This window comes from Dipodomys spectabilis, unplaced genomic scaffold (genome assembly GCF_019054845.1).
Source record: "Dipodomys spectabilis isolate Male_0828 unplaced genomic scaffold, ASM1905484v1 ptg000120l, whole genome shotgun sequence".
Taxonomy (NCBI): domain Eukaryota; kingdom Metazoa; phylum Chordata; class Mammalia; order Rodentia; family Heteromyidae; genus Dipodomys; species Dipodomys spectabilis.
Window position 1 is genome coordinate 4,837,972 of NW_024870797.1, and position 27,747 is coordinate 4,865,718.

A 27,747-nucleotide genomic window follows, 5' to 3' on the forward strand; every position below is an offset into this window, starting at 1 on the left:
AGTGGTAGAGGGCTTGCCTTGCTTGAGTCCCTGGGTTCCATTCCTCAGCACCAGATAAGCAGAAAAAGCTGGAAGTGGTGCTGTGGCTCAAGTGGTAGAGTGCTACTAGCCTTGAGCCCTTCAGAGCTGAGGGACAGCACCCAGGCCCAGAGTTAAGCCCATGACCGACCCTCCTCCCCCCCAAAAAAAGTGGAAAAAGTTAAGGAGAATATAAAGAAAGGCAATAGCAAATAAGGATTTAAGAAAGGATGGAAGAAATGAAGAAACCAAATGTTAATAAAGAGAAAGCAAGCAAGCAAGCAAAAAAGAAAGAAAGGAAGGAAGAAGGAAAGAGAGAAAGGAAGAAAGAAAGAAAGAACAAAAAGAAAAGAAGCCCATGTCTCCAGGTGAGGGTGATCAATGGGCCTTGGGAACAACATTGAGTTATGAGAACAAAACAGATCCCCATCATTTGAGACCTTAAAGGGTTATAAAAGATTTGTATCATCCTGTCTATATTTCCATCCATCCTTTCCTTCTCCTTGCTTCTTTTCTACCTGCCTTACTTAGATCTTTCCATCAACCTCCTTATTCTTATTCTTATTATTTGTTTTTACTATTTACCATTTCATCTTCTTTCCTGCGCTCTTTTTTATACCATCCTATTTTCTCTGCTTAAGGCTTCTTGATTATGCCAAAAGGAGACAGAATGGCCAGGGCCCATTGCAAGTGCAATGGTGCATTGCAAGTGCAAGTGCTTAGGTTCATTCTGATGGAAGGGGGTCTTCTTTTTTTTTTTTTTTTTTAATTTAATTTTATTGTAAAGCTACTATACAGAGGGTTACAGTTACATGAGTGAGGTAATGAGTACACTTCCTCTTGAACATTGTTACCCCCTCCATTGTTTTCCCCCTACCATCCCCTCCCTCCCTCCCTTCCCCGAGGTTCTTTTTTTTTTGATTGTGATTAAATGATTACATAATTTCAAAGTCACAAGTTCATTCTAACTTCCCTGGAGCAAATTGTCTACCACAGTCTGTAATATATAACAGTGTTCACATGTTATATACCATGTTTGTGATCAGCAGCATGGGGATATTTAGTAGTGGTTCAACCAGATGAGCGGGAGTTCTTTGTTTCTTAAGTCCTGTTAGTTTTGTCGTATCACCTAACCTTTTGGATTTAGCATCCACTTATCAGGGAGACCATGTTTGTCTCTTCGTTCTTGGCTTACCTCGCTCAACATGATTCCTTCTAGCTCCATCCATTTCCCTGCAAGTGCCATTATTTTGTCATTTCTAATGGCTGCATAATATTCCATTGTGTATAGATACCACAATTTTTGGATCCATTCATCTGTGGTGGGGCATCTAGGTTGTTTCCATATCCTAGCTATTGCGAACAGTGCTGCAATAAACATGGAGGTGCACGTGTCCTTGTATATTGGTTCCTGTTGTTCAGGGTAGATGCCTAGAAGTGGTATGACTGGGTCGTAGGGGAGGTCAATCTTTAGCTTTCTAAGGACCCTCCAGACTGCTTTCCAAAGTGGTTGTATAAGTGTACATTCCCACCAGCAGTGTAATAGGGTTCCTCTTTCTCCACATCCCCTCCAGCATTTGTCGTTGGCTGATTTGTGGATGTGGGACATTCTGACTGGGGTAAGGTGGTATCTCAGGGTTGTCTTTATTTGCATTTCGGAAGGGGGTCTTCTGAAGGAAGGTATAAGAGTTAGTGTCCAGAAAGAACCTTGTGTTAGGAACTGACAGAAGCAGCTGATGTGAGCTGCAGGGGGGCTCAATGGGATTGCCAAGAAGCCAACAATTGCCAACAACTGCCAACAATTTAGGCATATGAGGATATGAGATATGTCATAGGGGGCATTATTTCCTTTAAGGGATTATTGGGCTGGTGAGCATAGCTGGCGGCCCTGTTACTCATAATCCAATCACTCTTTCCCACTTTGTGAAGGCTAGTCTACTCTCCATAGGGGCTTGTGTTGTTATAGTAATATTGTAGAAGTATAGGTATATACCCTACTGGCTAGGAGATATCTATAGGGACTGCTAGTGAGACTCAAGTTTGGGTTGGTCCTCAGAGCACCCATTGAGGGGGGGGTCATATGTTTAGATATGTCTATAGTCCATTCAATATTGGCTGGTTTTCTGAAATTCTCTGGACTGAGGTACCAGTTACTTCAGTGGCTTCAAATTCTGGCTGAAAATGGCCTGATGATATAACCCTCCTGGTACCTGAATATGAGCTGCAAAGTACTGATCCAGTACTTGAGAGCAGAGGCAGATCCAGCATGCAGGAGCCACAGTAGAGTATGACTTGAGGAGTAGGGGCATGGGTAGTTTACATTCTGAAAGCTTAAAAAAAGATTAATTAGACTTTTCCAGAAAACCACACAGACATCCAGGTACAGAGAACAAAGAAAGGTTTATTTTTGTGAAAGAGGACTAGCAAGATTCCTTCTCACAAGGGAGAAGTGAGAAGCAGCACTGGCTATTGTCTGGGGTGACCTATATAACCTAGGAGATTTAGGAGGGCCTAGAAGGAGCTAGGAGGCAGAGACCCCCACTGTGGATGTGTGGGCCAGGGGCTTCATCATGGCAGACTAGGATTTATGGTGGCTAACCAACTAGTAGATAAGGGTTCTGCAATTGTCCAGACCTGAAGTTCACTCTAAAGGGCTCTTGTTGCCTTATATGGTGGTAGCTGCCCTAGAGAAGTGCCATCCCAAGGTACAGGGGGTTGGAAGTTGATTATTTACTGCATTTATTACATGGGCCTAATGTTGTTTAATAAGGAAGCATACTAAGCTGTGGAGAAGGGAAGGAGTGGAGTAAGGGAGCTCATTTCTCTAACACAGGAGGTCATGGAAAGTTTGTAAACATGCCTATCACTCATGTTGGTCTAAACTTGTCAGTCATCTGTGATAGTGGGCAGTAAAAGCTAAGGCTGTAAAATGTAAAAATATTTTAAATCCCAAACCCCCTGTTTCTGCTCAAAGTCCTAATTGGCAGTAACTTTTGAGATGGCACCAACTACATAAATTCATTTGTCAAAAAAGTTGTAGAGCTGTGATTATGTCCTTATCGAGATCTGTCTAAAGGCCTCTACAGGTAGGCATTATTGGAGCCACTAAAAATCAGGTTCCTCCGCCAGCCAAAAACACTTTTACAAATCAGGGTGTTAAACAGGCTATGTTGTTGTAGCCCCAGAAAAGGCCTGTACATTTGTTAAAGGTTAAATGTTGTATATAAGCCACTGAACAGGCTGCCCAGAGGCGAGGGGTGGTACTTAGAGTGCCAATTAGTGGCAGATTAAAAACAACTACTGTTTCATTTTTTTAAAAAACTCTGACAAGTAATTGTTAGTTAATTGTTAACAAGTTATAGGGAACCTCAATTGCAAGGATTTTCTTGTTGCTTTAATTGGAAATAAAAAGGGCTTTTGTAACAAAGGCTCCTTTTGCCACAGTTCAAAGCCATATAAGCACTAAGAATCTAAAACTTCATCTCTCAGCTAATCAACACAGAGCAAGGCTGAAGGCAAGGCTTGAGACTCACCTCTAAGTATCAAGCAGAAGGCTAAAAGTGGCATTGTGACTCTAAGTCAAAGAGCACTAGCCTCAAGCAAAAGTGCTCAGGGACAGTGACTAAGCCTTGAGCCCAAACCCGGTAAATGGCAACTGGGACAAGCTATCCCAGTAATGGATGCTGAGAACCCCCCAGGACAAAGTCAGTTGTGACATCAGGAAGCCATGGAGAGCAGTAAGAGGAGATGACATCCTAAATGTTGTCACTTTATGTTTGCCCTATCAAAATTAATCAGAGCTGGGAGATCAAGAGAAATAGTTGCTTGCTCACCTAATGTCCATACCTGTTACCTGTTCTAACTGGACAGAAAGTTAACAGTCTTGTCTTTGTTATCTGCTATTTGCATCTAATATTACTCTCTGATTGGTACTCTCAACAAGTCTGTTATGCTCTCCTCTACCCAGTTACCCAAAAGACCCTAGACATCCTCTTTCTGCCTTCCTACCCTGAGTCCATTTATTCCTCCTTCCCTGTAATAGGCTGTAACTGGGCTTATACTCCAAATGGAACATTTCTGGCCCATGGCCAATGTTAACTGACCTTGTCACCTTGTCGGCTTTTGACTGATCTGTTGCCAGCTTTTTGCTTGATCTTTCCAAAAGTCTCTTTCAACAGGATTACATCTCCCCACTTAGGAACAAGTGGTATTTGTTCCTATAGGCAACCAGAGACACTTATACAGACCCAGCACAGACCCAGACTCTAAAATCCCCAGCTCCAGGGAATCCTTGATGCTCCCAGGCCAGCAGGAAGCAGCCAAATGAGCCCATGACACCCATTGGCTCTAGTACCTTTAAATATCTCTGCTAACTCCTCTTCAGATTGCTATTATCCTAAAGCAGGAAAAATCTTACTCCCCCTTCTTCAGGATGCCATGAGTCAGATACCATGCTATGTCTCCAATCAGACAGAAAAGGCAATTTCAGGTCTTTGATAGCCCATTCTGGAATCAATCCCCTCTCTTGGGGTACTAACATTTTTTTTTTGCTTTTTATTAATTGTGTCTTACATTTTAAATAACTATTGTCAAAAAGGAGGACCTTTACCAACCATTGTCAAGCAGAAGCTTCTTGGATGGTACCAGGCCAAGCAACAAAACAGAGACTGTTGACTACTCCGCCCCTTTATAGCATGAAGTAGCTCCAGAAGAAATGATCTTTACACATAGCCCCCAACCTGGTACCACCTATTTTTATTAAACAGAGTGGGTAATGTATTATGCTCACCTTTGGTCCTCAACTCTACCCAGACCTGTGCCTCTCCCAGCCCTGGAGTTCCCACTATACAGTTAGCCTCTCCCTCTCTCCGCCCAGATCCACCTGGGCTCCCATCCACCTCACTTCCAACCCTCAGATCCCTCCTGTTACTTGGATGGTGATGGAGGCCATGTGCTCCCTTTTGGGGGAAATATGGCTCCTCTAATAAACCTTATAATAATATTTCTCCTGTTCCTGCCTGCCTCTTCATGGTCCCCTGGGATGGATGTGACAGATCCCTTCAGGATTGACACTCAAGAATTGTGCTTCATGGGAGTCAGGGCCGGCCCTGGGACTCTTCGCCAAGGGCTGTCCTCCCCGCAGCTGCCTGGCTGCCCACCACTGCCCGGTCCACTCCGAGCCCCGCGCTCCGCACCGACATGGCCTCGGGCGCTCCGCCCGTGAAGATTGGAATAATCGATGGAACAGGCCTGGATGACCCAGAAATTTTACTTTTTTTTTTTTAATTTAATTTAATTTTATTTGAGAACATACTGTACAGAGGGGTTACAATTACATGGGCAGGATAATGCATACATTTCTTACCAAGCATTGCAGCCTCCTCCTTTGTTTACCCTTCACCTCCCTTCCCAGCCTCCCCCCTCCCCCCCACCCAATCCCCCCCCCCCCACACCGACATTGTAAAGCTTGTTTTTGACATGACATTTTGTACTTCTCATTGTTGCAACATGACCCAGAAATTTTAGAAGGAAGAACTGAGAAATATGTGGATACTCCATTTGGCAAGCCATCTGATTCCTTGATTTTGGGGAAGATAAAAAATGTTGATTGTGTCCTTCTTGCAAGACATGGAAGGCAGCACACCATCATACCTTCAAAAGTCAGCTACCAGGCAAACATCTGAGCTTTGAAGGAAGAGGGTTGTACTCATATCATAGTGAGCACAGCTTGTGGCTCTCTGAGAGAGGAGATTCAGCCTGGTGATATCGTCGTTATTGATCAGTTCATTGACAGGACCTTGATAAGGCCTCAGACCTTCTATGATGGGAATCATTAAGGAGTGTGTCCTATTCCAATGGCTGAGCCATTTTGCCCCAAAACAAGAGAGGTCCTCATAGAGACTGCTAAGAAGCGAGGACTTCGATGTCACTCAAAGGGGACAATGGTCACTATTGAGGGGCCTCGTTTTAGCTTTCGAGCAGAAAGCGTCATGTTCCGCACCTGGGGGGCAGATGTCATCAATATGACCACAGTACCAGAGGTGGTTCTTGCTAAGGAGGCTGAGATTTGCTATGCAAGCATCGCCATGCGACAGATTACTGAAAGATTAAAAATTGACCATTACCATTACTAACTTGCTAACTGCTGATTCTGCTTCTGTAAACTTGCTTATGCTAGGCATTGCCCCTTCCCTTCCCAGAAATGAGTTAAGAAGTTTCAGGGACCAGATGCCGGCCCCAGGACAAGGTCAGTGGTCATAGATAAAAAACAGACAGTACATGTTCCTCAGTTCCCATTTAAAAATTCCCCAGACAGGACCTTGAGATAACGATCACCTGGCAAGACCACAAGCTAAGCCAAATGTCAACCAATCATAGGCCTATAACCATGTAACCCCCCCCCCCCCCCTTAAACCAACCATGGGCCAGTCATTTTACAAAGAGTGTTACAAAATTTCCCGCCTGGCAAAGTGATTGTTGGTGTATATGGAGACCTTTAAATGGACCAATCCTGGGATGCTTTGTGTTATGCATTAATCTTGTGGTTTTTGCCTTTAAATTAGCCTGTAATCTCTGCTCGGGGCTCCCTGTCTGCTCGGGACAGAGAGTCCAGTTTGCGCAAACGTCAAATAAACTCCTCTTGCTTATTGCATCTCCCAGCCTGGAGTCTGAGTTTTCTGGGGCACCCTCCCGTTGACGAAAGTATCCTAGGGGACTAGGGTCTTTCATTTGGTGCATTGGCCGGGAACCAGGCACCCCCAAACCCCAGATTCCAGGACCGGCAGGAGGTAAGATAGAGCTCTTGTCTTGTGTGTTTGTCACTTTCGTTTTGCATTCTGGGATCCAAATCTGTATGTGGACTAGAGGGAAAAGCAGATGTGCCCAGTACCCTAGTCCCGCCCTGGAGCCCTGCTCCAGGGTCGTCTGTATTTGGGCCAGAAGGAAAAGCAGACGTGTCCAGTACCCTGGTCCCGCCCTGGAGTCCTGCTCCAGGGTTGTCTGGAGGAAGGAGGAGATCCGAGTTTCTCTCTGTTCTGGGGAGTTAAGGCGAGGCCGCCACTCCCATCTGTAATTCCTTCCTCATCTCTACTCGGTTGCCGCGCAGCATCTGGTTTTGTCTGTTTCTGTTTAGTGTTACTTGTTTTTAGTGTTTTTTTTTTTGTGTTCTCTATAGAGATGGGACAACAAGTGAGTCCACTTCTAGGACAATTACGATTGCTGGAAGGAGCATGAAGAAGCAGTTTCAGTGGACCGTGTTTTAAAGACCCTGAAGGAAAATGCCAATAAAGCTAAAAGTTTACTGTTTACTACCATACCTCAGATAGGGTCCATGGGATGGTCAGAAACTCTCCGTAACCTGAAGAACATGGCCCAGTTTTCTGTTTTATTACCAAGACATTAAAAGAAAGTATGACTGCCCCCCAAAAAGAAGACTTTCTGCTACTAGTCATTTTGAGAGTTTTACTTGAAGAACAGGGGAAAGACATGCCCTTGCCTATATCAGAAGAAGAATGTGGTAAGAAAGAAAAGACATTGAATGTATTACAGACTCCACTGAAAAGACTGACACTCGTTCAGGATGAAGAAAAGAAGCAAATGACCAATGAGCAGGGAAAACTTTACATTTTAGGAAAAAACCAAAGATCCCATTTCACCTCCCCCCCATTAAATTTGCAACAAAAAATTGGGTCAATATCCAGTGTTCTTTGTTACCAGGGATAATGAGAAAGAAAATAGGGCTCAGGCTGCTTGTTTTGATATGACTGTAAATTGGAACAGTCTTCTGGAGGTCAGTTTATCAAAATACATCAGATACTTGACAGTACTTATGCACTTTGTTGGATATTTCTAGGAACTTCTCTAAAAATTATCAGATACATGCAAAGAACATTGTTTTTGTTTGTGAGATGATTCTTCGGGAGTTTTTTTTTTTTTTGCCAGTCATGGTGCCTGAACTCTGGGCCTGGGCGCTGTCCCTCAGCTTTTCAGCTCAAGGCTAGTGTTCTACCACTTGAGCCACAGCACCATTTCAGCTTTTTCTGCTTATGTGGTGCTGAGGATTCGAACCCAGGGTCTCATGCATGCTAGGCGAGCACTCTACCACTGAGCCACCTTCCCAGCCCCCATGCAAAGAACTTTGTATAAAGAAGGATGTTAAATAGTGTTGCTTCTAATAGCAGATACTCAAAATAATCTGAATATCCAACAGTTGTAGGTAAGTTGAGGTTTAGTTATAATTACGCTGTGAAACAATCAACTGAAGATCATATTTTCTTTTTTTTTATTTTTCTTTTATTGTGAAAATACTGTACAGAGTGGTTACATTTCTTATCAAGTATTGTAGCCTCCTCCTTTGTTTCCCCTTCCCATCCCTTCCCATCCTCCCCCCAACCTCCACCCAATCCTCCCCCCACCCCCGAAGTTGTAAAGTTCGTTTTCGACATAACAATGTGTACATCTCATTGTTGCAATGGGTCCACCTGTATCCCTATTTCAACAATTTGTTTTTCCCCTTCCCCTCCACAAATTATACCAACATGAAATACAGTGAAAGCAGGGGTTACACTGTGGGGGAGGGACATATAAAGCAACAAAGAAATAATCTTATGTGTTAGAAACAATCCCATGAGAGAAAAAAAAACATTTGAATACATATCTTATGAAGATCATACTTTCACATAGTAATGTCCTAAGGAAATTGTTCTAAAGTAGGAAATTTTTTAAAAAATAACAAATTTTACAGTACTAGTTTTATCTTAAAAATGCTATGTTGAAGCCGGCACCAGTGGCTCAGCCTGTAATCCTAGTACTCAGGAGGCTGAAATCTGAGGATCATGGTTCAAAGCCAGCCCAGGCAGGAAAGTCCATAAGACTCATTCTCAGTTAACCAGCAAAAGGCCAGGAGAGGAACTATGGCTCAAGTGCTAGAGTACCAGCCTTGAGTGAAAAGCTAAGACATAGTGTGGAGATCCTAAGTTTAAGACGCAATACTGGCACAGGAAAAAAATAATTTAAAATGGGCTTAGAAAAATTAAGTTCTTTTTTTTTTTTTAATTTTATTTTATTTTATTTGAGAACATACTGTACAGAGGGGTTACAATTACATGGTCAGGATAATGCAGACATTTCTTACCAAGCATTGCAGCCTCCTCCTTTGTTTACCCTTCACCTCCCTTCCCAGCCTCCCCCCTCCCCCCCACCCAATCATACCCTCCCTTCCCCCCCTCCGACATTGTAAAGCTGGTTTTGACATGACATTTTGTACTTCTCATTGTTGCAACAGGTCCACCTGAATCCTTAAACGACTTGTTTGTCCCCATCTCCTCCACATGTTATACTGACATCAAATATAGTGAAAGCAGGGGTTATACTGTGGGGGAGGGACATACAAAGCAACCAAGAAATAATCTTATAAATGCGTTAGAAACACATGCATGAAAGAAACAAAAACATTAAAATACATATTTGAGGGTTCGTTTTCCTAACATCACATTCTCTGACTTTTTCCGCTTGACTCATACCTATACTAGATATTGCAAATAAGGGAAACCATGGGACCTATGTTTCTTTGGGCCTGGCTTATTTCACTTAATATAATTTATTCCAAGCCTTTCCATTTCCTAACAAATGGGGCAATGTCATTCTTTCTGATGGAGGCATAGAATTCCATTGTGTATATATACCACATTTTCTTGATCCATTCATCTATTGAGGGGCATCTGGGTTGGTTCCATATCTTAGCTATGGTAAATAATGCTGCAATAAACATAGTTGTGCTGGTAGCTTTAGTGTGGTCTTTTTGTAAACATTAGGGTAAATGCCCAAAAGTGGGATTGCTGGGTCATAGGAGAGTTCTATGTGAAGTCTTTTGAGGAACCTCCATACTGCTTTCCAAAGTGGTTGAACAAGTTTACATTCCCACCAACAATGAAGTAAGGTTCCTTTCTGTCCACATCCCCTCCAGCATCTGTTGTTGTTAGAGTTCTTGATTTTTGCTGTTCTAACTGGAGTGAGGTGATATCTCAATGTTGTTTTGATTTGCATTTCTTTTATGGCTAGGGATGTTGAACATTTCTTCATGTGTCTATTGGCCATCCTTCTTTCTTCTTCAGAGAAGCTTCTCTTTAAGTCTTTCGCCCACTTACTTATTGGGCAGTTGTTTCTTTGAGGATTTGTTGTTGGGTGGTTTAATTTTTTGAGTTCCAAGTATATTTTAGATATGAGACCCTTGTCCGTTGTATGGCTAGTAAAGATCTTCTCCCAGTCCGTGGGCTTTCTATTGATCTTGCTAGCTATGTCATTTGCCCTGCAGAAGCTCTGCAACCTTATACAATCCCATTTGTCCAACCTTTCTTTGATTTGTTGTGTTTCTGGGTCTCTATTCAGAAAATTTCGGCCTGAGCCAAGGAGACCCAGGGTTTCTCCTATTCCATCCTGTAATGTTTTCAGAGTGTCTGCTTTGAGTTCAAGGTCTTTGATCCATTTGGAGTTGATTCTGGTGCAGGGTGAAATATAAGGATCTAGCTTTAGTTTTCTACATGTAGTTAACCAATTTTGCTAGCACCATTTACTGAAGAGGCTGTCTTTCTTCCATTCTATTGTTTTAGCTCCCTTATCGAAGATTAGATGGCTATAGGTCTGTAGGTTCATTTCTGGGTTTTCAATTCTATTCCATTGGTCCTGAGGTCTGTTCTTATGCCAATACCAAGCTGTTTTGATTACTATGGCTTTATAGTAGAGTTTGAAATTTGGTATTGATATTCCTCCAGCAGTGTTCTTTCCGTTGAGGAGCGTTTTTGCTATTCGGGGTCTTTTATTGTTCCATATGAATTTTTGGATTGCCTCTTCTATTTCCTTGAAGAATGAGGGTGGAATTTTGATAGGTATTGCGTTGAATTTGTAGATAGCCTTGTGAAGTACTGCCATTTTCACGATGTTAATCTTTCCAATCCAGGAGCATGGGAGGTTTTGCCATTTTTTAAGTTCTGTGTTGATTTCCTTTTTCAAGATTTTAAAGTTTTCATCATAGAGGTCCTTCACTTCTTTAGTTAAGTTAATTCCTAGGTATTTTATTTTTTGTGGGGCTATTACAAATGGAGTTGCTTTCCTAATTTCAGCCACACTAGAAAAATTAAGTTCTTAAAAGAAGTTTTTGTTAATGAAACAAGAGTCAAATAGCAACCTAAACAGTAGTGTTGTTTAAGGGATTTACATAATTCACTTGAACATTGGTGACTTTGCAGTCAGATCAGTACTTGGGTTTACAACTGTATCCTGAGAAAAGCCATGTGTTTTAATACTGAGGTAGTTGAAAGTCAAGCATGTCAGATGTTTTTAAAACTTGCTTCTACTCCATTTATGAGTTATTTTACATGAGTTGGTATCTTGTGTTTTCTATGAAAAGGCTTTTCCTTAATATTTTTTACCATTAATTTTCTAAAAATGCCTATTTTCTTAAATTTACAGCATAAGAATAATATCTTTTTTCCCCCTCAGAGGTAGCTTCTTAGTATGGTCTGTCAAAGAATATTTAAGGATCAGAATTCATGATCTTTTTTTTTAAAGAGTCTGTAAAATCAATGTGTTGGTATTTATGAGATTGGCTTCAAGATAATAAGCTGCTAATTATAAACAAATAAAGAATTATTCTCAAAAAAAAAAAAAAAAAGAACTGTTCTTCTGTAGGCACACATGCTCCCACTTAGGCTACAACTCTAGCCCTTGTATGCTTCAGTAATTTTCCAGACAATATTGTACATTGTTTTCATGGGGCCAGCCTCAAACAATAATACTTCTGCCTATAGCCTCTCATATAGCTGATATTACAGGTATGTACCACATATAGATCCTATCAATGGGTCTTCCTATCATTTGTAGGTTAGCATAGAACCATAGTCCTCTCAGTTTCTGCCTTCCAGAGAGCTGGGATTATAAGGTTGAACTACTCTGATTGGCCTTAGTTTTATTTTAATTAATTGCTAGTCCTGGGACTTGAACTTCAGCCCTGGGCTCTGTCCCTGAGCCTCTCTGTGCTCAAAGCTAGTGCTCTATCTCTTGAGCCACAGCACAAGTTTCTGTTTATGTGGTAACAAGGAGTTGAACCCAGGGCTTCATGCATACTAGGCAGGCAATCTCCCACTGAGCCACATTCCTAGCCACTTAATTTTAGATCAGAGTTTGTATGTAACCTAAGTTGGTTTGGAGATGACATCTAGTCCTATGTTCAAATGGAGTCCAATGCTATAGGCAAACTAGGAAGAGTTGTATACTTGTCACATGTGTGGTACACATTGTGGCCCAGGCTGACTTTGAATCAGAATCCTCAGATCTCAGCCTCTTGAGGAACTTAGATTATAGTATAGGTCATTAATCACTGGAGTCTGGCTGATAGCATTTTTTTAACCTTGTCTTATTTTGATCTGGGGCTTGAACTCAGGGCCTAAACCAGTTACTGAGGTTCTTTGGCTCAAGGCTAAGATCTCCACTTGAACCATAACACTACTTCTGACTTTTGAGGAGTTAACTAGAGAAAATTGCATTAACTTTCCCATACACAGTGGCATTAAACCATAATCCCCAGATCCCAACCTCTTGGGAAGTTAGGAATACAGACATAAACCACAACCTTCTATTTCTTTTTAGCAGGGGAAATGTGGTCTGGCTCAAATCAGACTTTATTTATAAACTATAGTAGCTTAAAAATAAAGTAAAATTCTAACTGTTTACAATGTTTAAGGTCAAGATGAAGATCATCTAGGATAACTGAGCTTTTGCAGGATTTTTCCTAACATTACTTTCAATCTCAAATAAAAGGTTATAGAAAGCATTCTGTTTTAAAATTTGGATTATCATAATGGAGAATTCTCTCTTGTCACTAAGTTTTTAGTGTCCTTGTGTTAAACTGCTATAATTTGTCACTGAGCTAGGGTGTTGGGTAGCCTTGCCTGGTTCCAGTCTCAATTTGGATAGATTGTAATAATAATACTGTTGTGGTTTGTAAATATACTTGTACAGTACTTAAACATTTACAAGATGTTTTCATAGCTACACTGTTCTGAATGTCCTAAGGTATGAGAGAACCAACCCCTTCCCTTTTGAACTTTCCCTTCCAGTTTCTCTTTCCTTCCCCTTTTCCTCCCCTTCGCTGTTTTCTTTCCTCTTCTTTCTTCTCCTTCCATTTCCCCTTTTCTTTTCTTTTTTTTTTTTTTGGTCCAGTCTTGGGGCCTGAACTCTGGGCCTGGGCATTGTCCCTCAGCTCTTCAGCTCAAGGCTAGCGCTCTACCACTTGAGCCACAGCGCCACTTCCGGTTTTTTTCTTTTTGCTTATGTGGTACTGAGGAATCGAACCCAGGGCCTCAGGCATGCAAGACAAGCGCTCTACCACTGAGCCACCTTCCCAGCCCTATTTCCCCTTTTCTTTCCTCTCTTCTCTTCTCTTCCTTTTCCTTTCCCTACTTACCCTTCTGCCTTTTTCCTACCTCCTTCCTACCTTTCTGAAATCTCCCTTTTCCCTCTCTCTTCCCCCTTTCCTCCCTGTTCCTTCTTCCTCCCTCCTTGTTTCTTCTTCCCCTATCTCTGTTCCCTTTTTTCTCTTCTTCTCTTTTTTCTTCCTTCCTAGGTGATGGTATGTAGTCATGGTGGGTGGAGAGAGTATAAGTGTCTTAATAGAGTCCTATACCATGCATGTGGGAAAACTAAGTAGAGTTGTCCATTGTCATGCCAATGGCAGCCCAATAAGCAAAGCTTGGGCTTTGCTTTACATTTTCTGGGAAGGAAGGGAAAGGGGGTCATTGTTGCTATGGGTTATTTTTTTATGTAGGGCTTATGGTATCCAGAATAAGGTTTGTGTTGCATAGAAATGATAAGATTTCTATATACAATGGTCTTCCCTCCCTTTCTCACTCATTTCTCCTCTCTGTGTAGCCCAGTCTTGCCTCAAACTTTTGATTCTTTTGCCTCATCCTGGTACATAGCTGAGATTATAAGCACATGCTACTATGTTAGGATTTGACAACCAATTCTAAACATCCCCTTTTTGAATAATCACCTTTAGAGGAAAAAAAATATTCCTCTTCAATGTAAAAAATTATTAGTCATGTATACTTGAGAGACTGAGGTAGAAGCATTGTTGGGGTTCACCCTAGGCAATAAAGTGAGAACTTATCATTAAAATAAAAAAAATTATAAAGAAGAGTTTGCAAGCTTCATGCAGGTGGCTCACAGCTGTAATCCTATCTATTCAGGAAGCTGAGGTCTATGGTTCAAAGCTAGCCTGGGGAGGAAAAGACATGAGATTCATATTTCTCATTAACCCCCCAAAACTAAGAAGTGGAGCTATAGCTTAAGTGATAGCCTGAGGAAAAAAAAACACTCACAACTCAAACATTATTTTTAATTAAAAAAAAAAAGCCCAAGTGACAGCTTACTTAGTTAAGTTTGGTGGTATGTGCTGTGGGGATAAAAAGGGGAGGCAGAACAGAGAGAACTGATCTTGAGTTGATGATCTTGAGTTGGATGCTAGTGTTTGCCATACAAGCAGACCCTGACTTAAGAGCAAATGAGAGGAAAAGTTTGTTTGATTGCAAAGCAAAGAATCATTTAGTAGTGACAAGTTGTCATGTGTTACTTAGTATTAATGATAGAGAATTCTAAAAACAACATAGGAATAGCACATAAAGAACCGAAGTATTGTAGTAAGAAATCCAGGTTTTCTCCTCAAGATCCTCAAAGCTGAAATGTGCAAGTGTGTGACTTTGCTCTTCTAGATTGGGACAAATTCATTGAGGGCCCAGGTAAGCTAGCAAAGAGGAGGCTGTCCCCTTGGCTTACAGGGAAGCTCACAAGGAATTTAGGCAGGATGTCTGTAGGACTCATCAGAAAGCTATCCATGAAACTGTTGCTAAAATTTGCTGGGAAGCTGCTGACTGGGTCAGTGAGGATGGCTAGAAAGCCAGCCTTGGACTTACCAGTGCTTATCATGCTGATGTCATATCCTTAAGGAATGGTCAGGAGAGGAAAGCACATTGGGGTCAGGAAGGAAGGCTTAGCTTCCTTCTGTGTCCCTACAGAACTCTCTGCTGGCAATATTGAACAGTTACAGAAAGGGAATCCAGGAGAAATGTGGTCAATGTTTCACAGGATGGAGGCCATGGGCATATGTATGTCAGCTTTGGAGGGTTGGGAGACTGAGTTTCATATTTCTCTTCTTTTTCAGGTGCTCAGTTTCAGCTTGAAAATAGAGGTTGTGGCTCTGTCTTTAACTGCTAAAGCACACTTTCTTTCTCTGCAACACTCTTTACTTCCTAGATGCTTCCTAGATATTGGTATTCAGTAGCTTTCCCTTGTAAGGTTGTGATCCGTGTTATATGGAGTGTAGCCCTGTTTCTAAGCCCTTTTCTGCCTTTTATTTCTATTTTATTCTAATCTATTCTATTTATTTTCTGTGCTTGGGGTTTGAACTCAGAGTGTTGACACTATCTCCAAGTTTTTTTTTCTCAAAGGTAGTACTATACCATTTGAGCCACAGTTCTCCTTTAAGCCTTTTTGGTGAACAATTGGAGATGAAAATCTCATGAAGTTTCTTGATCCAGCTGTCTTTGAACCATGATCTTCAGATATCAGCCTCCTGAATAGCTAGGATTACAGGCATCAGCCATTCATGCCAGCTTTGATAAGTCTCTTTAATCCTTTGGTTTGATTTGATTTGGACTTTTCTTTCTGAGGACTTCTTCTTTGCTGTTGCTCTTTTTGGCTTCCTTTTTACCTGCTTGGAAGCAGTGTAGACTGATAACTTATTTTCTGGGCTTTCCTTTTGCTATCCTTTGGGTGGAACCAATCTTCCTTTTGAATGTCTTGTATTCATTGGCAAGTGAGCAGAGAGGTTGGGCCTGCTAGGTTAGGGATAAAAAGGAATAGCCTGCCCACTCTTGTGTGCTTGCTTGCCAGAATTTTGGCCAATGGCACATTCTTCTGCAGAAGTAAACTTTGTCTTGACAAGCTCCTTTTGAGTTAGTGTCTTTATTCCTGCACAACACCCTAACATCAGGGAGGTTTTGCTTATCCTGGAAACTCATTGAACCTCTTATATATTGCAGACTGAAGAAGGAAATAAAGCCCCCTGTGGACAAGCTACTGGCTGGAGATGAGATCATGGGTATTAATGATATTGGCTTTCAGAGTAAAGTCATGAAGTGATTTATCTCTTGAAAGGATCCCTTAAGACCCTGGAGCTAAGCTGGTGTTGATGGCTATGCCTGTAATCCTAGCTACTCAGTAGGCTGAGATCTGAGGATCGTGGTTCAAAGCCAGACCAGGCAGGAAAGCCCGTTAAACTCATCTCCAATAAACCACTCAGAAAACTGGAAGAAGCACTGGCCTAAGCGGTAGAGCACTAGCCTTGAGCTGAAGAGCTGAAGGATAGCACCCAGCCCAGAGTTCAAGCACCATGACAACAACAAAAAAAAAGACCCTGAAGCTAGTGGCCAAAAAGTAAGGTGAAGGTCTGTTTTCATGTTTACCAAAACAAAGAAGTGAGGAGAAAATAAAATGTGAGGGCTAACTTGATTGCCCAGACTAATGTGATAATATCATTTGGACCAAGTCCTCTGAGTGTGTGTTTGTGTGTGTGTGTGCACTTAGAATGATAACCATCATTCTAAACCCTTTGCATATTGGTCTCATATCCTCCTCAGATTGGAAGATACCATAGTCTGCGCATGTTCAATAAATTGAAGTCTGTTTGCATAGCACCTGGGCATATCCTCTTCTATGCATTAATAATCCTATCTAGATGACTTTATGATACTTAACACAATGTGCATAGTATGTCAGTAGTTCTTATTCTGAGTTACTTAGGGAAGGATGATAAGAAAACAGTCAGAAAAATGTTCACCTTGGGGTTAGGTGTCAGCATCTCACTCCTATAATCCTAGCCACTCAAGAGGCTGAGATCCCATTTCCAAGTCAGCCCAGGCAGGAAAGTTCTTAAGATTCTTCCAGTGAGCACCAAAAAGCCTGAAGTGAAGCTGTTGCTCAGTGATAAATATTATTTCATGCCTGGGAAAGTCCCTGTACCAGTCCCTGTGTTTATTAGCACATAGGCAAACTCCTCCTCTGACCAATGCAGGAAGTCTTAGCCCAGCACCTGTGTTACCTGGCACACCTGCAGACAGTTACCTCTCCCTTCTTCAAGGTTATATCCAGGACCACCCTGGTCCTAGGACATGTGTGTGGTTCCCAGGCTATGAGGTCAGTCTGCATCTGGCTTATCTTCCAACTTGGAAACACATGACCGCACTTTCTCTCTGCCCCTTCCCTAGTTAAACTGGGGCAGGGCAACTACCCTCACCTTCAGTCACATACCCTCTCTTTCATTCACGTGTATGTTCAAGTTGGTCTGGAGCAGTTTGGGAATAATTTTCTCTTTCTGCTTGTGGACCATATGGTAGTCTCTTTCATCAGTTACCAATTAAAATCTAAAAGTAGAGTGCCAGTTTTGAGTGCCTGAGCACTCAAAAAAAATTGTTCACTTTGGGCTGGAGATGGTAGTACACATATATTACCACACTTACACAGGAGGCAGAGTTAAGAGAATCATGGTTTGAGGCTAGCCAGGCAAGGGTGGTAGGGGAGATTAACAAGACTCTATTTCAAAAAAATCAACTGAGTGTGGTAATCTTGCATATAAATTTAGCTACAGTTGACATGGAAGTAGGAAGAGGAGGTCTAAGGCCATAATATACAAAATCCCAGGCCTATCTAAAAACAACTCAATACAGAATAATGGCTACAAGCATAGGTAAAGTGGTAGAAGGCTTGTCTAACCAGCTTAAGGTCCTGAGTGCAAATCTCAGAAATAAGACACCTTTCTCCATCTTAGACAGCAGATTAATCTTCCTCTGTCTCTAAGAGTTAATTAGCATTTATAAGCATTTCATTCATAAATTTGGAATAGAATATGTCTTAATAAAAAAGAGGTCTAGACTGAGGTGTAGCTCAGAGATAGACTATGTATGGCACCTAAGATGGAGAAAAGTATCTAGTTCATTAGATGTAATACATCACCTCATCTGTAAACATGTAAATATCATATACTTCCCTACTTGAAAGCATGGCTTTGATGCCATTTATCCATCTATGATTGGCTGGATTATTTCAACCTCTGCCTTGATGCCATTTATCCATCTATCTTGGATGGGAGAGGTGTACTATCCCTCCTTGTGAAACCATGCAGCTGACAACTGTTAAGCAATATTTGAAACAATAGTTTTATGCAGAGACCCTCTCCTGGGTGACAGGTGCACCCTGTCGTTTCTCATGCTCTTCTTATATATGTCCAAGTGGCTGGGATAGGATTGCCTTGGGCCAGTTTCACAAAGTGCTTTCATGGAGCCAAAGGTATATGATCTTTCTGTCACTAAGCCAGTGATGGCCCCACTGCCCACAATCAGAATTTGGAACAGTTACATATTCCCTTCTGTATGCACAAGTGGCATTCAGGGTTCTTGATATTCAAGGCAGTTTGGTGTGGATGGAGGTCTGTCTAGAAACTGCTACCTGTAGGATTGTGGGCACAGTCTGGGAGTGCAGAATTTTTGCCTAGCTCTTTCTCCTGGCAGTGGTTTGCTGTCTTCTCTTTGATTGGACAAGGAAGTGCTCCTATCCTTTCAGGAAGTTCTGAGTCGATGTGGAACTTTTTATTATGCATATGGCTTTGTCATCTCATTTCCTTTTGAATCAGCACGTAAAGTATAAACAGACTTACATTTTTTGGTAATTGGGTAATTAATTGAGTAATTTTGTGTTTGAGTTATATAAGAAATCTTGAAGAATCTAATGTCACTGAAAATTAAGTGTAAAGAATAATATAGTCACACCAGCTGACACTTTGCTGTAACTGCGGCAGGGGAAGCAACAGAATATAAAGACTTCTATGCCAGCATGGCATTTTTGATGTAGATCAAAAATGAGCCCCCAAACAACAAAATTAAAGAAGAAATGCCAAAGAAACAAGAATAGCAAAACACTACTGATTTCAATAGATCTGTCCTTTTTGTCACTAGCTTGGCATTCTGGCAAATGACATCTCCAGTGCCACAAGGTTTTAATGTTCTTGTATATAAAAAAATATATATTGCTCTAGTTTTAACCCAACTGTATTAATAGGACTGTCTTAGCATAAAAATATATAAGCAAATAACTACATTAATATCTAAATATGTTTAAAAATGTAAAATAAAGTGTCTGTATAAAAGTTTATGTAGTTCTAAAGAACAGTATAGCCATAGTTGAATGCATATAGCTTTACCTGTAGCACTAGAGAAGTTGAAGATGGAGGATGATGAGTTCTGGTCAGCTTGGAGTATACAGTAAAATGAAATTTCACGAAATTCCTAGAGTGACAATAATAAAATTAAAAATCAAACAGCAGCAAAACATTATTAGTAGTTCCAGCTGCTATGTGGTGCCACCCTTTAGAGCTGTAGGACAGCACCAGCTTGGTATTCTGAGAAGTGGCTTCTCTTGTACCACCTTGCTCATGGTATTCACATTTCTAGGGACCAAGTGGAGATAATACAGCCTTTTTTTTTTTTTGGTCGGTCATGGGGCTTGAACTCTGGGCTTGGGTGTTATCCTCAGCTCTTCAGCACAAGGTGAGAGCTCTACCACTTCAGCCACAGCACCACTTCCAGTTTTCTAGTGGTTTATTGGAGATGAGTCTCACGGACTTTCCTGCCCGGGCTGGCTTTGAACCACAATCCTCAGATCTCAGTCTCCTGAGTAGCTAGGATTACAGGCATGAACCACTGGCACCTGGCTAATACAGCATTTTGAAAGGATGATTTGAGGTCTTGCTCTTGGCACAAAGACAGCAAGGCAACAGGAGGATGACTTGGCAGGAACTAGAAAAGCCTTCCTCCCACATCCACTCGATGGCATGAAAACCCAGCTCCCATCTCTGCTGCATAGCACTAACAGCCCCACATAGCTATTTTTAATTATACTCTGCCTGGAATTCAATCTATTCTCATGTTTAAGACTCAATATCCCTTTGCAGTTTAGGGATTCTTAACATTGTTGCTTTCCCTAAAAGTTGAGTGTCATCTTTGGAGTGCTGTTACTTGTTCCTTTTTCCAGAAGAAATGTGTAGGCACACCTGATGGCAAATGGCTATAATTCTAACACTGCAGAGGTTGAAATAAGAGAATCATGAATTTCAGACCAGTCTGAGGTATATAATTGGTATCTCTTTTCCTAATCTAACCAAAAAAATCCCCACAGAAATAACTAAATAAACCAGCAGTTCTAGGTCTAATGGTCCTCTGGAGTTGTGTGGGCATTCCATAGTAGTCTTATTGTTTGTATCTGCGCTAGGCGATTTTCAGCAACCCTTAGTGGACATGAGAGGAACTGTTTTCTAGCACTGCTGACACTCTTCTTTTTACATTTTTTTTTTTTAAACCATTTCTCTGGAGGGAACCAAGTGCTGAGACCCAAGAGATGTCAAATCCTCTTTCAACATACTATGGTCTTTGCTGCACATGAGGTACACTTGGTGTTTGCTATCCTAATCTGTGGACCTGGGCATTAAGGCCTAGCAAAAAACAAAAGAACTCTCTCCCCTTCCCCCCCAAAAAACCTGAATTGAACGATAATAACTAAATAATAATAAGTAACTAATATTAGCTAAATAATATTAAAAACTATTGGTAGAGTAAATTAGACTCTGCCAGAAAACCGCACAGACATCCAGGTATGAAGAACAAAGGAAAGGTTTATTGCCAGTAAATGGACTGGCAAGACCCCTTCTCACCAGGTGTGTGGAAATGAGAAGTGCTGCTATTGTCTCAGGTAACCTTTTATAACCTCCTGGATTTGGAGGATCTTGTTGCCTTATATGGTAATAGCTATCCCAAAGAGGTGATCTCTCAGGGAAAGGAGGTAGGAGATAATCATTTGCTAACTTTACTACATGGGCTTAGTGTTGCCTAGGGAAAGAGCATGCTAAGCTATGAGGGAGGAGGCTTATGGGCTTACTAGTTTTAATATTATTTAGCTCTATACAAGTTTTTTTTTAATATTAGTTATTATTTAGCTCTATAGTTGTACAATGTTACCCAAATCCCTGGTAGTACCCAGTAAAATTTTGAGTGTATAACTCTACCAAAATTGGCATTCTGGGACATGAGATCTCTCATGCTAGCCTGAGAATGGTGCAATACTTGCTCTCTGTGCCTTCCCATAGGCATTCTCCTTGTAATATGGTTTTTTACAGTTGGCATCCAAGTAAGTATTAACAAGGGAAGACTCTCTATTCTCTTTTCAATAATGTAGTGGTGTTCTTTATAAAGGACATAGTCATGTAGATTTAGCCTATTCTATTTCCTGGAACTGTCTCATAAAAATGCATAGATGAGTGCATTAATATCAAAGTACATAAATCATAATTTAATTAATTTAAAGAATCTGTCATAGAAAGTAAATGTAGCAGTAGTAAATATGCTTTCCTAAAGAACAGTGTAGTCATACTTGAATGCATGTTGGATTTTCTGTAGCACTGGTGAAGATAAAGGTGGAACATAAGGAGTTCTGTGTCAGCCTGGCATATATGGTGAGATGCAGTTCCACAAGATAATCCCCACACCAAGAATAAGAAAAGGGAACATGACAATCAACATCAGCAAAAAATATTGCTGAATGAATCTGTTGTGCCACACTGTGAAACTTCAGGCCACAGCTCTCTTATCACCACCGTGGCATTATGGGAAATGATCTATTTCCTCCACCTGGAGGAAATGAGAGGAACAGCACTCTAGCACCTTCCCACAATCACCTTTTTATTTTATTTATTATTTTTTAAAAAAAAATTTATTTTTTGTGAACATACTGTACAGAGGGGTTACAATTACACGAGCAAGATAATGAGTACATTTCTTACCAAGCATTGCAGCCTCCTCCTTTCTTTACCCTTCACATCACTTCCCAACCTCTCCCTGCCTCCCCACCCAATCCGCCCCTTCCCGCCCCCACACCAAAGTTGTAAAGTTCGTTTTCGACATGACAACTTGTACTTCTCATAGTTGCAACGGGTCCACCTGCATCCTTAAACGACTTGTTTTCCCCATCTCCTCCACAAATTATACCGACATCAAATACAGTGAAAGCAGGGGTTATACTGTGGAGGAGGGACATACAAAGCAACAAAGAAATAATCTTATAATTGCATTAGAAACAAATGCATGAAAGAAAAAAAAAGATTAAAATACATATCTAAGGGTTCATTTTCCTAACATCACATTATCTGACCTTTTCTGCTTGACTCATACATATACTAGATATTGCAAATAAGAGAAACCATGGGACCTATGTTTCTTTGGGCTTGGCTTACTTCATTTAATATAATTTTTTCCAACCCTTTCCATTCCCCAAAAAATTAAATCCCCAACAACAAATCCTCAAAGAAACAACTGCCCAATAAATAAGTGGGCTAAAGACTTGAAGAGAAACTTCTCTGAAGAAGACAGAAGGATGGCCAATAGACACATGAAGAAATGCTCAACCTCCCTAGCCATAAAAGAAATGCAAATCAAAACAACATTGAGATACCACCTCACCCCAGTTAGAAGGGCTATAATCAAGAACTCTAACAACAACAGATGCTGGAGGGGATGTGGGCAGAAGGAAACCTTACTTCATTGTTGGTGGGAGTGTAAACTTGTTCAAACACTTTGGAAAGCAGTATGGAGGTTCCTGAAAAGACTTCACATAGAGCTCCCCTAAGACCCAGCAATCCTACTTTTGGGCATTTACCCAAATGTTTACAAACAAGACCACACTAAAGCTACCAGCACAACTATGTTTATTGCAGCATTATTTACCATAGCTAAGATATGGAACCAACCCAGATGCCCCTCAGTAGATGAATGGATTAAGAAAATGTGGTATATATACACAATGGAATTCTATGCCTCCATCAGAAAGAATGATATTTTATTTTTTTTAATGAGGGGTGAGAGAAGGAAAGAGAATGAAGGAGAGTAAATCATATTGAGAAATATTCTAGCTATGAAAAATGATGACATAAGAAATCTCACTAAAAGCCAATGAACAATATGGGGTGGAGGATCAAGAAAGAGTGGTCAAGAGGGTTATTCTTTTTTAAAAAATAATTTTACATTGAGATTAAGTGATTACATAAATTTCACAAATTTCACAGTATTGTGGAATAGTGATACTTAGTTAAAGTCACAAACACATTTTAACCTTCGTGAGGCACATTGTCATTTTCTTAGTCTGTAAAGCTTATGAACTCTACAAACTTTGACACTACTGCTATTTCTTATAAATCACATAAAATGTACATTTATTTCCTTTTCCTAGTGTAAGCTGTTCCCTCTTTCTCTCATTCCCTCGCTCTCTCTTATCACTGCCTTTAAGTTGCTTAGTTCATTTTCATCAATGTCCAGTGCACCTGAAGGGCTACTCTCTTGTATTTTTTCCCTGTTTTTCTCTGTTGCAATCCTCTTTTTTGAAAACTGCTTTTACTCCTTGACAACTGGGATGCATACATATCCATACATATTAAGAGATACCAGTGGCTCATGCCTATAATTTTATCTACTGAGGTGGGTGAGATCTGAGGATTGTGGTTTGATGCCAGCCAGGGCAGGAAAGTCCATGAGACTTTTTTCTTCAATTAATCATCCAAAGCTAGAAGTGGAGATGTAGTTGAAGTGGAAGAGCTCTAGCCTGGATCACTAAAGCTCAGGAACAGTGACCAGGCCCTCAATTTAGCTGCAAGGAGCTGCATCAAAATCATAAAACAAAAACCAAATCCAGGAGATTGCTATATTCTCTTCAACAAGGTTGTGGTGTTCTATAGGTCCACATTCATATGGATTATTAGCTAAACCTGGATCCTATATCTGTCCCAACACTTTCTTTGTTGTTGTTGTCGGTTGTGGACCTTGATTCTGGGCGTAGGTGCTTTCTCTGTGCTCTTCAGCTCAAGGTGAGCACTCTACCACTTGAGCCACAGCACCACTTCTGGTTTTCTGGTGGTTTATTGGAGATAAGAGTCTCACGGACTTTCCTGACCAGGCTGGCTTTGAACAGCAATCCATATATCTCAGCCTCCTGAGTAGCTAGGATTCCAGGTGTGAGCCACTGGCACCCAGCTGTCCCCACACATTTTATGTCAATATATAAATAAAGTAACACGTGAGTGATAAATATATGTATATGTATAATATAATATATGTATATAAATTGGACACCAGTGACTTATGCCTGTAATCTTAGCTACTCAGGAGGGTGAGACAGTGTCCAGGCCCAGAGTTCAAGCCCAATGACTGACAATACAACATATACATATATATATATATATGTATGTGTGCACACACACATATGTACATATATACATATGTACATGTACATATATGTGCATGTATGCACACACATGTGCATATATGTATATATAGTATATACACACATATACATATATGTGTATATATCTACATATATATATGTATATAGATTTGTATAATATGTATCATAAGTGACACTTGAGTGTAACCACAGCATAAAATAAGTTGAGGCAGAATGATAAGGACTTTTATGACTGCCTGGTACAGAATCAAAATATGTTTCAAAATTGTTCTACTAAATCATAAATTTTTAAAGTACTATAGAAACAACCACAGCAAACAATATTTGAATGGATCTGTGGCACCACCTTTTGGATCTGTAGGGTATAGCTCCTTGGCCGCTAGCTTACTATTCTAGTACCAACCTACTCATAGTACCCACATTTCTAAGGACCAGATAGCAATAAGAACATAGGCTTGTCCTTAACTCTAAATCCAGGCTAAGAATAGGTGACTCAGGCAATGAGAAGAAGAGTGACAACAGGCAGTATGAAAACTTTCCTTCATGGGCTGGGAAGTTGGCTCAGTGGTAGAGCGCTTGCCTTGCATGACTGAGGCCCTGGGTTCGATTCCTCAGCACCACATAAGCAAAAAGAAAAAAGCTGGAAGTGGTGCTGTGGCTCAAGTGGTAGAGCACTAGCCTTGAGCTGAAGAGCTGAGAGACAGTGCTCAGGCCCAGAGTTCAGGCCCCACGACAGGACGCCCCCCCCCCCAAAAAAAACAAAACAAAAAAACCCCCAAAACTTTCCTTCACCATCCGTAGGATGGCATTAGAGTTCAGCTCCCAACAATCCAGAATGGCACCAGTGAGATCCAGCTCCACAGGGCTGGTTTGCAAAGAAAAGAGTGTCTTTTGTCACCATGCCCATATGATGTTATTTGGCTTTGTAGCTGCAGCAATATTGGGTTTTCTTGGTGAATTTCATGGATCTTGTTTTGTTTCTCATTTTCTAATGCAGCTCCATCTGGATTTATAGTCAAATTTAATATCCTTTTTGTTATTGTTTTACTTAGGTTTTCATGCTAAATTTCACATTTTCACCTGGTAATGGCTTTGGACAAAGTTTCTTTGTCTTCTCCCTTCTGTTTTTCTGGAATTCCTGGGGTACCATACTATGCTTTCTCACCCTCTCCCTCTTCTTTCTCAATGATTTCTGCTCTCTCTCCTTTTCCCTCTCTTTCTGTCTTTCACTTTTAGCAGTAGTGAGGTTTGTACTGAGTTACTTAGAATATAATTTCACCAAGGCTTGGAAAAAATTATATTAAGTGAAGTAAGCCAGGCCCAAAGAAACATAGGTCCCATGGTTTCCCTTATTTGCAATATCTAGTATAGGTATGAGTCAAGCGGAAAAAGTCAGAGAATGTGATGTTAGGAAAACGAACCCTCAAATATGTATTTTAATGTTTCTGTTTCTTTCATGCATGTGTTTCTAACGCATTTATAAGATTATTTCTTGGTTGCTTTGTATGTCCCTCCCCCACAGTGTAACCCCCGCTTTCACTATATTTGATGTCAGTATAACATGTGGAGGAGACGGGGACAAACAAGTCGTTTAAGGATTCAGGTGGACCTGTTGCAACAATGAGAAGTACAAAATGTCATGTCAAAACCAGCTTTACAATGTCGGTGGGGGGGGGGGGAGGGAGGGTATGATTGGGTGGGGGGGAGGGGGGAGGCTGGGAAGGGAGGTGAAGGGTAAACAAAGGAGGAGGCTGCAATGCTTGGTAAGAAATGTATGCATTATCCTGCCCATGTAATTGTAACCCCTCTGTACAGTATGTTCTCAAATAAAATAAAATAAAATTTAAAAAAAAAAAAAAAAAGAAAGCAAAAGCAAAAAAAAAAAAAAAAAAAAAAAAGCAAAAAAAAAAGCAAAAAAAAAAGCAAAAAAAAAACAAAAAAGAAAGCAAAAAAAAAAAAAAAAAAAAGAATATAATTTCACCTGCATGTGTACCATACTATTTTTGTTTCAAAAATATCATACTTTAGGGGCTGGCTCAGTGGTAGAGTGCTTGCCTTGCATGCTTGAGGTCTTGGGTTCGATTCCTCAGCACCACATAAATAGAAAAAGCCAGCAGTGGCATTGTAGCTCAATTGGTAGAGCCCTAGCCTTGAGTATGGTCTTGTTTGTGATCATTTGGGTAAATGCACAAAAGTGGGATTGCTGGGTCATAGGGAAGCTCAATGTGGAGTCTTTTGAGAAATCTCCATACTGCTTTCCAAAGTGGTTGAACAAGTTTACAGTTCCACCAACAGTGCAGTAATATTCCCTTCTGGCCTCATCCCCTCCAGCATCTGTTATTATTAGGCTTCTTGATTTATTTTTTATTCAAATGTTATTTTATTTAAAGATATAAGTAAAGCAGGTGTTAGTACAATGTCAAGGACACTAAAGACACAGTAGTAGTTTAAAAAGATCCCTTATGAACCCCACACTATGGTGAAAAGATGGATATTAATCAAATTGTACTAATGAAACTGCACTGAGGGTTCTTCAGAAAATAGCCATCTCATTCCTGTCATCCTAGCTAATCAGGAGGCTGAGATGTAAGGATCATGGTTCAAAGCCAGCTACAGCAGGGAAATCTATAATGTTCCTGTCTCCAATCAACCAGGAAAGAGCTGGAAGTGGCTTAAGTGACAAAGTACTAGCCTTGAGTAAAAAATGTTAAGAGATAGCACCCGTAGGCTTCTTGATTGTAGCCATTCTTTTTTTTTTTTTTTTTTTTAAATTGTGAAAATATCGTGGAGAGGGGTTACAATTACATGGGCAAGGTAATGAGTACATTTCTTATCAGGCATTGTTGCCTCCTCCTTTGTTTCCCCTCCCTTCCCACCCACTCCCCCATGCCAAAGTTGTAAAGTTCATTTTCGACATAACATCTTGTACATCTCATTGTTGCAATGGGTCCACCTGTATCCCTATTTAAACAATTTGTTTTTTCCCGTCCCCTCCACAAATTATACCAACATCAAATACAGTGAAAACAGGGGTTATACCATGGGGGAAGGACATACAAAGCAACAAAGAAATCATCTAATAAATATGTTTGAAACAATAGCCAGAAAGAAAAAAATATTTGAATCCTTATCTTGGGGTTCATTTCACTTAACATCAATTTATCTGACCATTTCTGCTTGTCTTAGACATATACTAAGTGGTTGAACAAGTTTACACTCCCACCAACAATGTCCACATCTCCTCCAACATCTGTTGTTATTAGAGCTCTTGATTATAGCTATTCTAACTGGGGTGAGGTGGAATCTCAATGTTGTTTTGATTTGCATTTCTTTTGTGGCTAA

General features: G+C 40.6%; 1 long non-coding RNA gene and 1 pseudogene across 1 annotated transcript; both read left to right on the forward strand.

Moving 5' to 3' along the window:
- The first annotated feature begins 5,207 nt into the window (after nucleotides 1-5,207).
- On the forward strand, nucleotides 5,208-7,720 carry LOC122115523 (annotated as a pseudogene).
- A 970-nt stretch (nucleotides 7,721-8,690) lies between these two features.
- Nucleotides 8,691-27,529, forward strand: LOC122115524. Its single transcript, XR_006148785.1, has 3 exons — nucleotides 8,691-8,787; nucleotides 11,303-11,308; nucleotides 27,515-27,529. It is a non-coding gene; the product is annotated as an uncharacterized LOC122115524 (long non-coding RNA).
- The last annotated feature ends 218 nt before the right edge of the window (nucleotides 27,530-27,747 follow it).